The sequence below is a fragment of the Procambarus clarkii genome, chromosome 66, assembly GCF_040958095.1.
Source record: "Procambarus clarkii isolate CNS0578487 chromosome 66, FALCON_Pclarkii_2.0, whole genome shotgun sequence".
In the NCBI taxonomy this organism is placed as follows: Eukaryota; Metazoa; Arthropoda; class Malacostraca; order Decapoda; family Cambaridae; genus Procambarus; species Procambarus clarkii.
In genome coordinates, this window is record NC_091215.1 from 29,109,617 (window position 1) to 29,126,052 (window position 16,436).

Consider the following 16,436-nt stretch of genomic DNA (forward strand, 5'->3'; position numbering starts at 1 on the left):
GGCCCCTGATCTTTATGTTCTCGCAACTATACTGTCTTCTGCTTTTCTCTCTGTTCTACACTGTCTTTGTCTACCTTTTTTTACCAATTCTGTTGGTTTCCTGGCGGTCAGAGCCGTCGGCTCACAGTCCTATGGACCCGGATTCGATTCCTGGAAAGGTGAGAGACATGTTTCCTGTCCCCCACGATGTCTCTGTTCACCTAACAGTAAACAGGTACATGAGAGTTAACTATTGTATGGGTTGATCTCTAGGGAAAAGGGGGGGGGGTCGTTGGCCTAGGAAGGGGGGTGGGGAGTGTAGGATAGACTCGGAAATTATACAAAAGTCTATGAACTTCCTCTCAGGTAAAGATGTATATTGAATTACGTGATCCTGAATAATTCATGTATAGGGAATATACGAACAGAGTGTTTTGGGAATATCCGAACACTATCTTGGGAATATACGAACAAAGTGTAGCTGCATATTGTCCCAAGCTGGGAGGAATACAAATTATGACACTGTAGGACGGCCATAAGGTTGTAACTCTGGCGTTATGGGGCTCATAAAGAACCATGATGCAGTGTTGCATATTCCTGCGAGGCTCTCAACTAGAAGAGATACATAATTTATCATAAATCATATGAAAAGAAAAATTCGTTATGATTATTCATATCTTAAGTTTACAAAATGCTCAATACATTGTTTTTTAAGTTTTGTTCATTTATTATGCATCTTATACCCATCATGTGGGTGGTAGTGAACCCCCATGACTATCCTGTGAATGGTTGTGGACCCCATACCCATCCTGTGAGTGGTTGTGGACCCCATACCCATCATGTGGGTGGTAGTGAACCCCCATGACTATCCTGTGAGTGGTAGTGGACCCCATACCCATCATGTGGGTGGTAGAGAACCCCCATGACTATCCTGTGAGTGGTAGTGGACCCCATACCCATCATGCGGGTGGTAGTGAACCCCCATGACTATCCTGTGAGTGGTAGTGGACCCCATACCCATCCTGTGAGTGGTAGTGGACCCCATACCCATCCTGTGAGTGGTAGTGGACCCCATACCCATCCTGTGAGTGGTTGTGGACCCCATACCCATCCTGTGAGTGGTAGTGGACCCCATACCCATCCTGTGAGTGGTAGTGGACCCCATACCCATCCTGTGAGTGGTAGTGGACCCCATATCTCTCCTGTGAGTGGTTGTGGACCGCATACCCATCCTGTGAGTGGTAGTGGACCCCATACCCATCCTGTGGGTGGCAATGGGTTCCATAGGGTTCCCCCTGAACCTCGATACAAGCCATAAGAACATATATATTCACAGGCTTCCTGTCCCCGACAAAACGAATTAAATTACCAAGCAAAACTCACAAAAGCATTAGGGAAGGGGGAGGCCAAATTACTCATACCATGGTCGCTACCTAGCACAGAGGTGTTGAGTTAGGATGAAAAGATTAGATGAAATCATTTAAAATAGAGGATGAGAATTGCAGTGGTCGTAAGTGGTAGTAGTAACATGAATAGTGGTAGTAACAGTAGTAGTGGTTAGTAGTATTTCCCCTTTAGGTGTATGGGTAGTTTACTGGGGGGTAGATGTAGCATCCTCGCAAGATGCTTACATACTCCACCTTGACCTGCAGTCATTCATCTCCCAGGAGCATCATCGACTTTCATGGTGCGGGGGGGGGGCGGGGGGCCTTTCCAGGGTGGTAGGGTCGTTTATCTTAGCGTGGAGGACAGGCCTCTGGGAGCACTGTGTGCTTGGGAGCATCACCCATACTGCATCTGACGGAGCATTTGCAGGTAGTCTTGTAGGGAGAGTAGAATTGAGTTTACCTACCTGAACTTGATCACTTCTGCCTCCTTCCCCCATTCTAACTTCTATCTCCTCCCTCCCTCATTCTCGAACCCTTCACCCTAATAGCCTCCTTACCTCCCTTATCACCCCTCACCTGTATGTAGGGCATACGTAAATCTGTGTATCTATGTATTTACGTATGTAGGTTAGCTTAGCATTTTAAAAGCACTGAATCACCTACTGTGGTTGATTGTTCAATAAACCCTTGAACTATATGTTTAACACATCCTGTCCATGGAGGACAGAAGAAAATGTATATATGCTGGTTAGCACTGTAAATGTCTGGCCACGTCTGTGGTAGAAAAAAAAATAACCCTCACCTCCCCCCCCCCCATACCACACAGGTGATACCATCCATCACGTGACGTTCACTCTACCTACTCTGTCTCACCCCATTAATTATCCCCCCATAAGGAGACACCAGCACACCCGTAGGCCTCACAAACTCGCCCCCATTAACACATTTTTATAACCAATTATCATCAATAACATTTAATTAATTTAATGGCAGCGGACGCATTCAGATTTTTCAACATTAAAAAAAGCGTATGTTCAAAAAGAGGGATTAAAAGTTCCCAATGCAGCAAAAATATAACCTTTAAAAAAACCCTCTCACGCTAAAGTTAAAAAATAAAATTATATATAAAGTGTGCATCAAATTTCCATAAATTTGAGTCGTGGCTTTAAGGACAGTATTTGTGTAAGATGAAGAAATTTTTTTATTATTATTTGGCCAGTATATTCTTGTGGTAGGGAATATATAATATATGAGCCTGTATATATAATATGTGGGGCAGTATATCCTGGTGATATGGAATATATAGGGTGTCCCACCACTAGCTATCTCTGTGAACTCGGACGAATCTATTGAAAACCAAAAGAATTTCATGTTTTATGTAATTATGTAAGCCTAATATCTATGGCAATATATATATATATATATATATATATATATATATATATATATATATATATATATATATATATATATATATTATATATATATGTGTGTGTGTGTGTGTGTATATCACGAAAATAAACACGTGATATATATATATATTATATATATATATATATATATATATATATATATATATATATATATATATATATATATATATTTATATATATATATATATATATATATATATATATATATATATATATATTTATATATATATATTTATATATATATATATATATATATATATATATATATATTATTTGGGGCCCATCCTCCTGTTTCGGTAGTACTTATACTAACGATGAGGAACATAGTATATATACCGACGTACAACGAAATTAGAACGCAGAAATCTGAACTATTGAGGTGGACAAACCGGAAAACTATTTTTTACTTGTGTTGCTTTGAAAACTAAACTAACTGAACCTCCCTAGGCCTGTTGACCAGACCACACCCTAGAAGGTGAAGGGACGACGACGTTTCGACACAATCGACTTGAGAATGGTCCAGGACGGACCGAAACGTCGTCGTCCCTTCACCTTCTAGTGTGTGAAGTCTGGTCAACATACTTTAGCCACGTTATTGTGACTCATCGCCTCCCTAGGCCTAATACATGATATCTAAGGCCTAATATAGTACATATGTGTGCTATATTAGGCCTTGGAATATTTAAGTTTGGTATTTAGCTTCATTTATTTTAACAGAATTCCTTACTAGTCAGTATACTACTATCTAAAAGCTAAGAACGTACGAATTCGTGACTATTGACGATCGCCAGCTATTTAAACAGGAAGATGGGTTGAATATTTGAGGCAGTAAATGAACAAATCCACAAGGGCCGTAACGAGGATTCGAACATGCGTCCGGGAGCATCCCAGACACTGTATTAATGTTTGAGGCAGTATATCCTGGAGATACAAAACTGAACGAACTGGATGATTTCTCCAGTCTGATCAACACCCGCACCCCACACAATAGTTCGCTTGGTCATATCTTACGCGCTTCAATATATTGCTCGAAGCGTTCGCTTGTATTTCTTAAACATATGCATCGCCTTGCAACATCTGTTGGCTGATTGTACGAGTTGCAACAATATGATTGCTCTCCATACATTTCGTCGTAATGGCATTCAGTAATTCACAACATTAGTGAACTACATCAACAACGCCTCAAAAGACCTTGACGCTGAATGATTGCAATATGATCACAGGATTGACTGGATTGGAGATGATTGAAAAAGATTAAGCCCCCCCCCAAAAGGTGGCACGGGCATGAATAGCCCGTAATGGGGTTTAGGCTTAAATAAGGCTTATCTACGCGTCAGTGTGTACTCTTTAGTCCTGCGGCTAGGAGGCCTAAAACCAGGAGGCCTGGTCGACGACCGGGCCGCGGGATCCCTGAGCCCCGAAATCACCTCAAGGTAACGGCCCTCTGGAGGGTCATTAAGGCCCTGGTAATAGCATACCGAGCAGTCAGTGTGCTTGGGGAAAACTCTTACAACAGTGAGTTACAAAAAATACACAGCGAGTTAAAAAAAAAAAAGTTAAAAAGGCGAGTTAAAAAAGTGAGAGTTACAACTTGGGAAAACTCTTAATAAATTTATAAGTTATTAAAATATTATACATGAATGCTATATTTAACGCAAGTGAAAGAGGTTGCACTTATTTGAAGTTATACATTTAGTAATTTTATTAGCAAATTTGAAAAAAACGAAAAATTTAAGCTTTTTCTTATGTTATCCAAAATGACCTTCAATTTGTAAAATAATATAGATATTTAAAATATTATGCTCAAGTGCTATTTTTGTAAACTGAATGTGACTAAATTTAAAACTTTGAATATGGGTAGTCATTTTATAAGGAAATTTGTTCATAAGGAAAAAAAATTATATTTTTTTCATGTTATCCAAATCGACCTCTAATTAAAAAAATGAGATGCATATTTAAAATATTATGCCTGATTGCTATCAATGCATGTAATTAAAAGGTGATTGCCGATATTTTAAGTTTTAAATTTAGTGATTTTATAAGAAAAATTTGACTAAAATTAAATATATGTGTATATTATATATTTAATTATATATATAAATATATATATTTATATATATATATATATATATATATATATATATATATATATATATATATATATATATATATTTCTTCTCATTTTGCCCGAATTGGCCTTCAGTTTGATAAATAAAATGGACATTTTATATAAAATTCTTCTGAACTATTTCTGAGTTTAACTGAATATAATTGCACATTTATGAAGATTTAAATTTAGTCGTTGTATAAGGAGATTAGAATAATAAGATCGGGACTGTTGTACCGTTAACGGAACAATAAGGACGGGGCTGCTGTACCTGTTAACGGAACAATAAGGCCGGGGATGCTGTACCAGCATGGAGGGCGACCCTCCGGCAGGTTGGGAGCGAACCATTTGCTTCGGAATGTTTGACGAGGCTTTGTCGAACGTAGCCACGAGTGTTGGGGTGAGTGTGTGGGGAGTGTGGGTGGGTGTGTGTGTGTGTGTGGGTGAGTGTGTGTGTGGAGTGTGGGCCAGGGTCTGGGGTGAGTGTGGAGTGTGGGCCAGGGTCTGGGGTGAGTGTGGAGTGTGTGGTGAGTGTCGTCCTATTGAAAAATCGTTATCCTCACATGCCTCTCAAGTGCTATATAGTTGTAATGGCTTAGTACCTTCTCCTGGTCATTACCTAACCTAACGTGCGTGCGTGAAGCGGTCAACCCGCAGCACCAGGTCAGAGGAAGCAGCGAGGGGCCGCGAGGAGAAAACAACCGGACTAACTAATCGTGCAAAACCCACACGCTCTCCACTCTCCATGCAACTTGGGTTTGACCATTCTAGCACCGCAGTAGACGTGGTCAAGCATCAGTTGAATAATGCATACAGTTAATGCTTGCATGTGTGGCATTCTTAAACTCTAAGTTCAACCTGAATTCCATCGATTATCAAGTGCATTGGCAACATCCTTTAGAGTAAGATGTCCGACAGCTAGGAAGACAGGGCACGAGAGCTGAGGCCCGATCCTGCATTCTCTACTAGGTAAGTACGTACACACAAATACATATGTAGATCAACCCGTCCGCTCGCCTAATTTTAGTCTAGTATTCATCGCTGGACGTACCCGTGTGGAATACTGCTTCGCTAAACATAGTCCATATTATGGACAAACAAATTTCCAATAAATTTTTAAGATGTCTTACAATATACCAAATGCAATACAATATACCAAATGCAATACAATATACCAAATGTACAATATACCAAATTTAGTGAAGAATATACCAAATACAATACAATATACCAAATGTACAATATACCAAATTTAGTGAACCAAATGGAGATCACTAGGCTAGTGGAAACGTATTTATACCTACGGTCGATTTGGCTGAAGTCAGGAATACTTACTAATCGGCCACCAAGCACAAGCTCCTTTTGAACAGGCAGCTATGATGATCTATAATGGCGTCCAGCCCCTCTAATTCTGTTTCATTTATTATGTGCTTTACAATCATTCAAGTTATCGATCTTACCACAACCGGTTTTCAAGTAAACAGAGAAGACAAGTCAAACAACACTTGTAACTTGTCCTACTTAAATAAATCTCTACTCGCATAGTATAAGAACAAAAAATGTATAATCAAACATGAAATTTTCCCATAACAAAAATCTAACATTAGGCTACCACTGAAGCTACACTTAAATAGGCTACTGACAAATAACTAACATTCAAACCTTGTTCTTCTTACTAATCAAAATGGCAAATAAGTTTAATAATCATAATCAATTTAATAACTTACTACTGTGACCAAATATTTTAGCCTAACCTTAGGAATGAATTCTCGGTCAACTTGTTAACTTGAAAAAGACAAAGTTATCATGAAATTAGAAATAAGATTGTCCAAACACTCCTTCCCAGTACTATATATAGACATACTGGCTTGTTTACGTTACCTTGTTCCTTGGTTATAACATCTACATCAGGCCTTAGTATGCAGAGCTGGAGGCTGTAATTGTCAAGACGTATTCTGATGATTCTTGATGCAGGTTGGAGAGATAATAACTCCCACAGAGCAGCCCAATGGGTGCAGGGTGCTGTAACACCATGGGACAAATACTATATTCTACAATATAAACTACCTTCCCACCTCTCTGCCTTCTGCATCACGCTAATTGCCCCTACCCTAACGTACGCTAATTACTAACTGTCCCCCCAACCGTAAAGCTTCACGTCTCCCTAAGACAGCACCTGCTACCTTAAGACATCACACCTGCTACCCTGAGACATCACACCTGCTACCCTAAGACATCACACCTGCTACCCTAAGACATCACACCTGCTACCCTAAGATATCACACCTGCTACCCTAAGATATCACACCTGCTACCCTAAGACATCACACCTGCTACCCTAAGACATCACACCTGCAACCAAAAGATATCACACAACTGCTACCCTAAGATATCACACACCTGCTACCCTAAGATATCACACACCTGCTACCCTAAGATATCACACCTGCTACCCTAAGACATCACACCTGAGATATCACACCTGCTACCCAAAGAGATCACACACCTGCTACCCTAAGATATCACACCTGCTACCCTAAGATATCACACCTACTACCCTAAGATATCACACCTACTACCCTAAGATATCACACACCTGCTACCCTAAGACATCACACCTGCTACCCAAGATATCACACCCGCTACCCTAAGACATCACACCTGCTACCCTAAGATATCACACCTGCTACCCTAAGAAATCACACCTGCTACCCTAAGATATCACACCTGCTACCCTAAGATATCACACCTGCTACCCTAAGATATCACACCTGCTACCCTAAGATATCACACACCTGCCCCGTCTACAAGACCCAACAATAGTTGTTGCTCAACTGTGGTGGCACCAAATAATAAATACAAAATTGTGGTACTTACCACAACTGATGCAGTAGCCGGGGGGGGGGGGTAGAGGTGACACACTTCACACTGCACTTATAATATACACTTTAAGTGACGCGATACACTTACGACGACGACCCGTCCTCTCTATACTAACAGTCTACAGGTTAGGGGGGTTGCTTGGGTTCGTATGTTAACGGGCTGATTGACGGCACTTATTTCCACTTATTTTGTGTAAATTGTCACTTATTTTACGTGTAAATGGACACTTGTTTGAGTTTTTGTTGCTGCGATCGTTATAACAAACCGTAAACACTGCACTTTTGTTTATAAAGTTGACTGTTATACATATGTATACATTTCATACACAATGAGCCGCTCACGACTCTACACTTTACAGGTCAACTATAACGGTCGTCATTACCACATCCTCCGACAATGAGGGTCAATTCATCACCAATATTGACCTAACAACCAGTCGTGTATACTAAGCCAACAACGTCCTCGTCACGAGCGGGAAAAGGGCGGTAATCAACGGGGGTAATTAACGGAAGATCAACACACACGTGCGCCCTCCATGACACCTGAGAGGGCACTGACGCCCCCACATTATTTTCTTTTTGACCTACAGAGACCTCTGTTGGCCACCAACATAACCCATACATCTCATAATTTGCTCCAATAGTTTCCCAGCTGACTAAGCAAGTTCAAGTTCAAGAATGTTTATTGAGATAAGAAAGAAATGCATCTCAAAAGGGATAGAGTAGCTTAGGCTATTTCTACCCCCCCCCCCCCGTCCCTTCAGCCATGCTTGTCTAAACTTCCCGCCAAAACATGAATTCATAATTTTTAACGAGCGCTCTATTCAAAAATCGCTGTTGTCTGAAATATATATTAGTATTGTATTAGATTATACTTGTGTGCATCTACAGTTAGTCGTATGTTAGGTGTTTAGGTTCTGTTAGCAATTATTGGTATTTGTTGCTTATGGAGAACCTCATCTCAGGCTCGGCTTGTTTAGCGCGGGAAACTCACCTTCATAGCCCCTGCTTCTTACCTCGCTCCTGTGCCAGGTAAGTTACGGGCTCACCATAGCCCGTGCTACTTGCCCCGCTCCTGTGCCAGGTAAGTTACGGGCTCACAATAGCCCGTGCTACTTGGAACTTGTTCCGAGTAGCTGAATCTATAACAACAACAACAATGGTAACAACCCGCCACAATCCCACCTTTCCCAAGGCGCATTCGTCAATTTTATCGCACTGAATATTATAAATAGTATTTTTATATATAAATTAACATTATCATATGTTAATCGAGACAAGATACAGCAAGTAAAGGAACCAGTTTTCTAAATTCCACTCCGTAAAGAATACAGTGGTTTAGTCTCACTAGAAACGTCAGAACCTAGGCTACCCGCCTAATTCTCGGAGCTGATAATCATTTTGAAAAAAATAATCGAAAAAATCAATAAAAAACATAATAAATAATAAAATAATCAATAAAATCCCAAACGAGTTTCCATAATCATAAAGCGTCAGTTTTGTAGTGTTTTTAATTTCGCTGAAGTACCTTAATTTTTCAGCGGGGTCCACTCAGCCACGAAGCCCCAATGTGAGAGCGATGACGTGTGTGCGTGAGAGAGTAGGAATGTTCCCACAGAACTGACACTTGAATCAAATCACAAACACAGTCCTAACCCACGATCTAAATCCTAGTCCCTCACTCGCATAAGTCCCACAGTCAATAAAGCTTGTGCTCCCGTCCCATTATACAAGGTAACGTAAACAAGCCAGTATGTCTATATGTAGTACTGGGAAGGAGTATTTGGACAATCTTATTTCTAATTTCATGATAACTTTGTCTTTTTCAAGTTAACAAGTTGACCGAGAATTCATTCCTAAGGTGCTACCACACCTGTACCTTAATATATCACACCTGCTACCCCAAGATATCACACCTGCTACCCTAAGACATCACACCTGCTACCCTAAGATATCACACCTGCTACCCTAAGACATCACACCTGCTACCCTAAGATATCACACCTGCTACCAAAAGATATCACACCTGCTACCCTAAGACAAGACAGCACCTGCTACCTTAAGATATCACACCTGTTACCCTAAGACATCACACCTGCTACCCTAAGACATCACACCTGCTACCCTAAGACATCACACCTGCTACCCTAAGACATCACACCTGCTACCCTAAGGCATCACATCTGCTACCCTAAGACATCACACCTGCTACCCTAAGACATCACACCTGCTACCCTAAGACATCACACCTGCTACCCTAAGACATCACACCTGCTACCGTAAGATATCACACCTGCTACCCTAAGATATCACACACCTGCTACCCTAAGATATCACACCTGCTACCCTAAGATGTCACACACCTGCTACCCTAAGACATCACACCTGCTACCCTAAGACATCACACCTGCTACCCTAAGACATCACACCTGCTACCCTAAGGCATCACATCTGCTACCCTAAGACATCACACCTGCTACCCTAAGACATCACACCTGCTACCCTAAGACATCACACCTGCTACCCTAAGACATCACACCTGCTACCCTAAGATATCACACCTGCTACCCTAAGATATCACACACCTGCTACCCTAAGATATCACACCTGCTACCCTAAGATGTCACACACCTGCTACCCTAAGACATCACACCTGCTACCCTAAGATATCACACCTGCTACCCTAAGATATCACACCTGCACACCTGCCCCGGGCTACAAGACCCAACAATAGTTGTTGCTCAACTGTGGTGGCACCAAATAATAAATACAAAATTGTGGTACTTACCACAACTGATGCAGTAGCCGGGGGGGGGTAGAGGTGACACACTTCACACTGCACTTATAATATACACTTTAAGTGACGCGATACACTTACGACGACGACCCGTCCTCTCTATACTAATAGTCTACAGGTTAGGTGGGTTGCTTGGGTTCGTATGTTAACGGGCTGATTGACGGCACTTATTTCCACTTATTTTGTGTAAATTTTCACTTATTTTACGTGTAAATGGACACTTGTTTGAGTTTTTGTTGCTGCGATCGTTATAACAAACTGTAAACACTGCACTTTTGTTTATAAAGTTGACTGTTATACATATGTATACATTGTATACATTTCATACACAATGAGCCCGCTCACGACTCTACACTTTACAGGTCAACTATTACGGTCGTCATTACCACATCCTCTGACAATGAGGGCCAATTCATCACCAATATTGACCTAACAACCAGTCGTGTATACTAAGCCAACAACGTCCTCGTCACGAGGGGGAAAAGAGCGGTAATCCACGGGGGTAATTAACGGAAGATCAACACACACGTGCTCCCTCCATGACACCTGAGAGGGCACTGACGCCCCCACATTATTTTCTTTTTGACCTACAGAGATCTCTGTTGACCACCAACATAAACCATACATCTCATAATTTACTCCAATAGTTTCCCAGCTGACTAAGCAAGTTCAAGTTCAAGAATGTTTATTGAGATAAGAAAGAAATACATCTTAAAGGAATATAGAGTAGCTTAGGCTATTTCTACCCCCCCCCCCCCCCCGACCCGCCAGCCATGCTTGTCTAAACTTCCCGCCAAAACATGAATTCATAATTTTTAACGAGCGCTCTATTCAAAAATCGCTGTTGTCTGAAATATATATTAGTATTGTATTAGATTATACTTGTGTGCATCTACAGTTAGTCGTATGTTAGGTGTTTAGATTCTGTTAGCAATTATTGGTATTTGTTCCTTATGGAGAACCTCTTCTCAGGCTAGGCTTGTTTAGCGCGGGAGGCTAACCATCATAGCCCGTGCTTCTTACCCGGCTCCTGTGCCAGGTAAGTTACGGGCTCACCATAGCCCGTGCTACTTGGAACTTGTTCCGAGTAGCTGAATCTATAACAACAACAATGGTAACAACCCGCCACAATCCCACCTTTCCCAAGGCGCATTCGTCAATTTTATCGCACTGAATATTATAAATAGTTTTTTATATATAAATTAACATTATCATATGTTAATCGAGACAAGATACAGCAAGTAAAGGAACCAGTTTTCTAAATTCCTCTCCGTAAAGAATACAGTGGTTTAGTCTCACTAGAAACGTCAGAACCTAGGCTACCCGCCTAATTCTCGGAGCTGATAATCATTTTGAAAAAATAATCGAAAAAAATCAATAAAAAACATAATAAATAATAAAATAATCAATAAAATCCCAAACGAGTTTCCATAATCATAAAGCGTCAGTTTTGTAGTGTTTTTAATTTCGCTGAAGTACCTTAATTTTTCAGCGGGGTCCACTCAGCCACGAAGCCCCAATGTGAGAGCGATGACGTGTGTGCGTGAGAGAGTAGGAATGTTCCCACAGAACTGACACTTGAATCAAATCACAAACACAGTCCTAACCCACGATCTAAATCCTAGTCCCTCACTCGCATAAGTCCCACAGTCAATAAAGCTTGTGCTCCCGTCCCGTTATACACAGACATTCGCTCTTAGCGCCTCTACGATGATTGTCACTGACATGCCCAGTGTGTCCTCAAGGACTCTGTTCTTGAGTCCGACTCGAGAGGATTCTACACGTCCAAGGCCTGGTGGGACTTTCGTCCTAGCAGTGAAGATTTCGCCTGACCGTACGCGTCTGTACGTCCATGCCTCGTCACCTTTACGTCCTAGGGGGTGATATGTGAGGCGTTTCCAGAAATACTTCACAATCCTCACTGATTGCCTTCGTATTGATCAGGAATCAGATATTTTCCTGTACTTCAAAATTCAGTATTATTTTTATGGTTCTCTTTTCAATATTTTCTATTTTTTTCTCGTATAATGAAGTGATTTTTAGCGTTCAAGACTGTTTTTGCTGAATCTGTCACTGATATCAGTCATGTTTTGTAAGTAGTTCCCGGGTAATGGAATTGATTACAGTTGATAAAATAATGAGTTGAGGAAAGGTTCTTTTGCATGTCTATAACAATCACACTTTCTTCATCTGATTGTATTGATCGCAATTTCTCAAGCAATAGGCTAGCCTAATCGCAGTTGTTATTCGTTCATGGTGTGCAGTGATGTACAGCCGTGACGTCGTGGTTGTGATTTCTTGTCACACTGTGACAGGACAGGTCGTTACAGTTACACAGACAGTTATCTGTTACCCCTTGGAAGTGTGGGAAGTAATTCGCATCTACTGTTGAGTGTCTCTCTCTCTCTCTCTCTCTCTCTCTCTCCCTGTCTCTGTCTCTCTTTTACCCAACAAGCCCAAAGCTGTTAACAACTTTGCTGTTGTGTCTGGCCTCGCACCCATTACCCAATTAATCTAGTCTTTGCCCAAGTTTTTCTACAGCTGGTTAATCAGTCAACTCCTAGTTTCCCGCCAAAACTTTGAACCAAACTTTCTTTCACCAGCGGCGGCTCTTTGTCCAACTTTCATATATAAATATATAAGACTGAAATTCTTTTCACCGTCTGATTCTTCCCATCCAGACAAAGTTTCCACTATGGGAAATTAATTTCACTGTCTTTCAGAGGAATCAAGAAATTCTTAATTAGGTCATTAAAATAAAAGGTAGTAATGCCTGAGAGGAATATAGCAGGGGGATTTTTAAATTGTATTTTTGTTTAATTTGAATTTATAATCCAAATTTCGCATTATATGAGGGCCCAGCGCTTGCACGGGTTGAGGGCCCAGTACCTACACATGTGAGGGCCCGTTCACTGTTACAAAGGTCGTGATATCCTCGTATAATGAGATAGAACACTGTTACGGCCACTATAGGTCGCAACCGGGTTCTTTGATGGAAGAACCTGTGTCGTATCCGACCCCAAGTCGGTAGTACGCTTTGAAGAAAGTGGCTATTTAGTGCATAAAAAAGGGGATGAACAAAATACTGTTCCTTTCGTTAATGTATTATATATCTTTCCACCACCTTTAAGTACATATATGTACACCGTCACCATAAATATATAAATTACAGATAGGCTATTTCTACACCTATGTACAATCCTTTCGCTCAGGATATCAAACGTGCTCACGTACAGAGTTCATCAATCCCCAGTATTTCTTCACTGTCCAGTAACGTATCCAACCTTACTGGGAAGAACACCGGGTAGTTCACCTGTACGTGGGCCAGCCCACTGACATTGTCATGAGGTACCTGTACCCCCACGACCACTCTCCAGCTACTTGCTGGCAGAGTACCTCAGCCACACGCTGAGCGGGGTCACAATACAGGGGTAGCGATCCCCTGGCAGCAGTCTCTAGCGACCAACTAGCAGCACTACTCAACAGGCACCTCCCTGTCGTCAGACTCTCCCCTAAGCCAGTCCCTAAGGGAAGCCGATCTTTTCCAACACTAAAGCACTAGCAGCTACCACACTGCTTCATCGGCGGCGGCTCACTTGGTCGTTTCCACAACCATGTAAGGAGACTGTGGACTGCCCAAGATGAACTGCCGTCTCCAGTACCGCTGCCCCCAGACGTCACCTCTGTGGACACAAAAACGTAATCAATGACCTTGCCGATACTGGTGAAACTAGGAAATACCACTAACCCACTGGAGAGGTGACATTGTGCTCTGTAGCACACACTAGGTGGCGCTGGTCTTGATGCGTCACCTCACCAGAGGTCACTCACAACGACCCCTCTGGCTGACCCAGGCAGGAATCTTTAGCCATTTTTCAGGTACTAGATAACCACCACCAGATGGCATTGTCCGTATTACGTACTGTTCCCAGGGAGTTCTGGTGCGGACTCTTAGATGGCGCTGGAACTGCCACTCTACCCCCTGACAAGGGCGACGAGTCCATAACAAGTACTCAAGCACCACATCGTCAAATCTCACGATAAACCGAACCTCAAGAGAAGACACAGAGCCGTCACATGTATCATGGAACACTCTCCCAACCCATATAACAAATCACTGTTTGTTCCTGTTTAGGCTGTTTTTATTTAGATCTGAATTTTCGCGCCCTGTTTGTGTGTGCGCATATGTATGCGTTTGTGGGTGCATGTGTACACATAGGTACATCAACGTAAACGTACATCATGTGCAGTCTTGTACAAGAGTAGTCAATCACTTAGTGCGTCAAAAACTTTTTGATGTATTTGCTGAACCCCAGCCGTCAAAGCCGTGATCAATAATCACATACTATCCTCATATATAAAATATATATATATATATATATATATATATATATATATATATATATATATATATATATATATATATATATATATATATATATATATATATATATATATATGTCGTACCTAGTAGCCAGAACTCACTTTTTGGCCTACTATGCAAGGCCCGATTTGCCTAATAAGTCAAGTTTTCCTGAATTAATATATTTTTTCAAATTTTTTTCTTATGAAATGATAAAGCTACTTATTTCATTATGTATGAGGTCAATTTTTTTTTATTCGAGTTAAAATTAACGTAGATATATGACCGAACCTAACCAACCCTACCTAACCTAACCTAACCTATCTTTATAGGTTAGGTTTGGTTAGGTAGCCGAAAAAGTTAGGTTAGGTTAGGTTAGGTAGGTTAGGTAGTCGAAAAACAATTAATTCATGAAAACTTGGCTTATTAGGCAAATCGGGCCTTGCATAGTAGGCTGAGAAGTGCGTTCTGGCTACTAGGTACGACATATATATATATATATATATATATATATATATATATATATATATATATATATATATATATATATATATATATATATATATATATATATATATATATATAGTAACAGCGAACTGTGATGTTGCTTATATCCTTATATCAGTATCTATACAGTATAGATCTACACACAAAGCATCCATCAAAGGAACGTATCACGCAAGCCTAGTGAACTGCGAACAAATTTTTGAGAAAGCAGATGGACATTGATAAGCGTAGGGAGATCATAAAGATCAAAAACCATTTCTGTAGGTCAGTGACTTCGACCATCTTGTTAAGAACTTTAACAACTCTATTCCATGGAGCCATCTTTGTCTATAAAACGTCACAGGCCTTTGAAACATTGACAAAGTAGGGAGGAGCGATAAAAATATCTGGAAAGGGAAGACAGGGTGAGAGAGGTGGAGAATATGTGAGGCTGCAGAAGGGGGAAGCAGTGAAGTAAGGGGTGGAGTTGGGCTATGAATGTGCAGATGGGGGGGTAGAAATGCGGGTGGTGGTGTGGGAGTAGGAATGTGAGGGTATGAGGATTGGAATGCAAGGGTATGAATGAGGAGTGAGTGTAGGAATATGAGGGCTGGTGCCATGTCCTGTGGGCTATATCTGGCGCCATTCCTGATACGTGTTGCCACAGGCTACTACACGGACCTGGGAGCCAGCTTCCAGGTCCACACCGGAAAGGAAGCAGAAGACATGCATTACAGACTGATGAACTAGTAAGGTATTGGCCCCTCCTGTGGAAGAACATCCAGAAATGTTACTTGGACCATTGCAGCCTCCGCCGGTTGCTGCACCCACCAACTGGCCTTCTAAACACTGACATAAACAAGGCCACATTTCCCAAAAGCTTACTGCAACGCTCCAACACGGAGGCATAAAATGAACCTCCACCAATTCTAAAATTCAGGGCGGATACAGGAAGTTATCGAAGTGAATTATCAGCACCTTTTACGTGGAACCCAAGGCAG

The 16,436-nt window shown here is 41.2% G+C and overlaps 2 protein-coding genes across 3 annotated transcripts in view; one reads left to right on the plus strand and one right to left on the minus strand.

The window, feature by feature from the left end:
• The window catches only part of LOC123751518 (pneumococcal serine-rich repeat protein), a 318,504-nt gene extending 310,075 nt beyond the window's left edge, over positions 1-8,429 (minus strand). For both annotated transcript variants that reach the window (XM_069310003.1, XM_069310001.1), the window contains exon 1: positions 7,785-8,429. The gene's annotated coding sequence lies outside the window, so the exon portion shown is untranslated. The remainder of the gene's footprint in view (positions 1-7,784) is intronic.
• Positions 1-16,436, plus strand: part of LOC138355305 (proteoglycan 4-like) — a 39,896-nt gene that overhangs the window by 6,504 nt on the left and 16,956 nt on the right. The gene's annotated exons all lie outside the window — the stretch shown is intronic.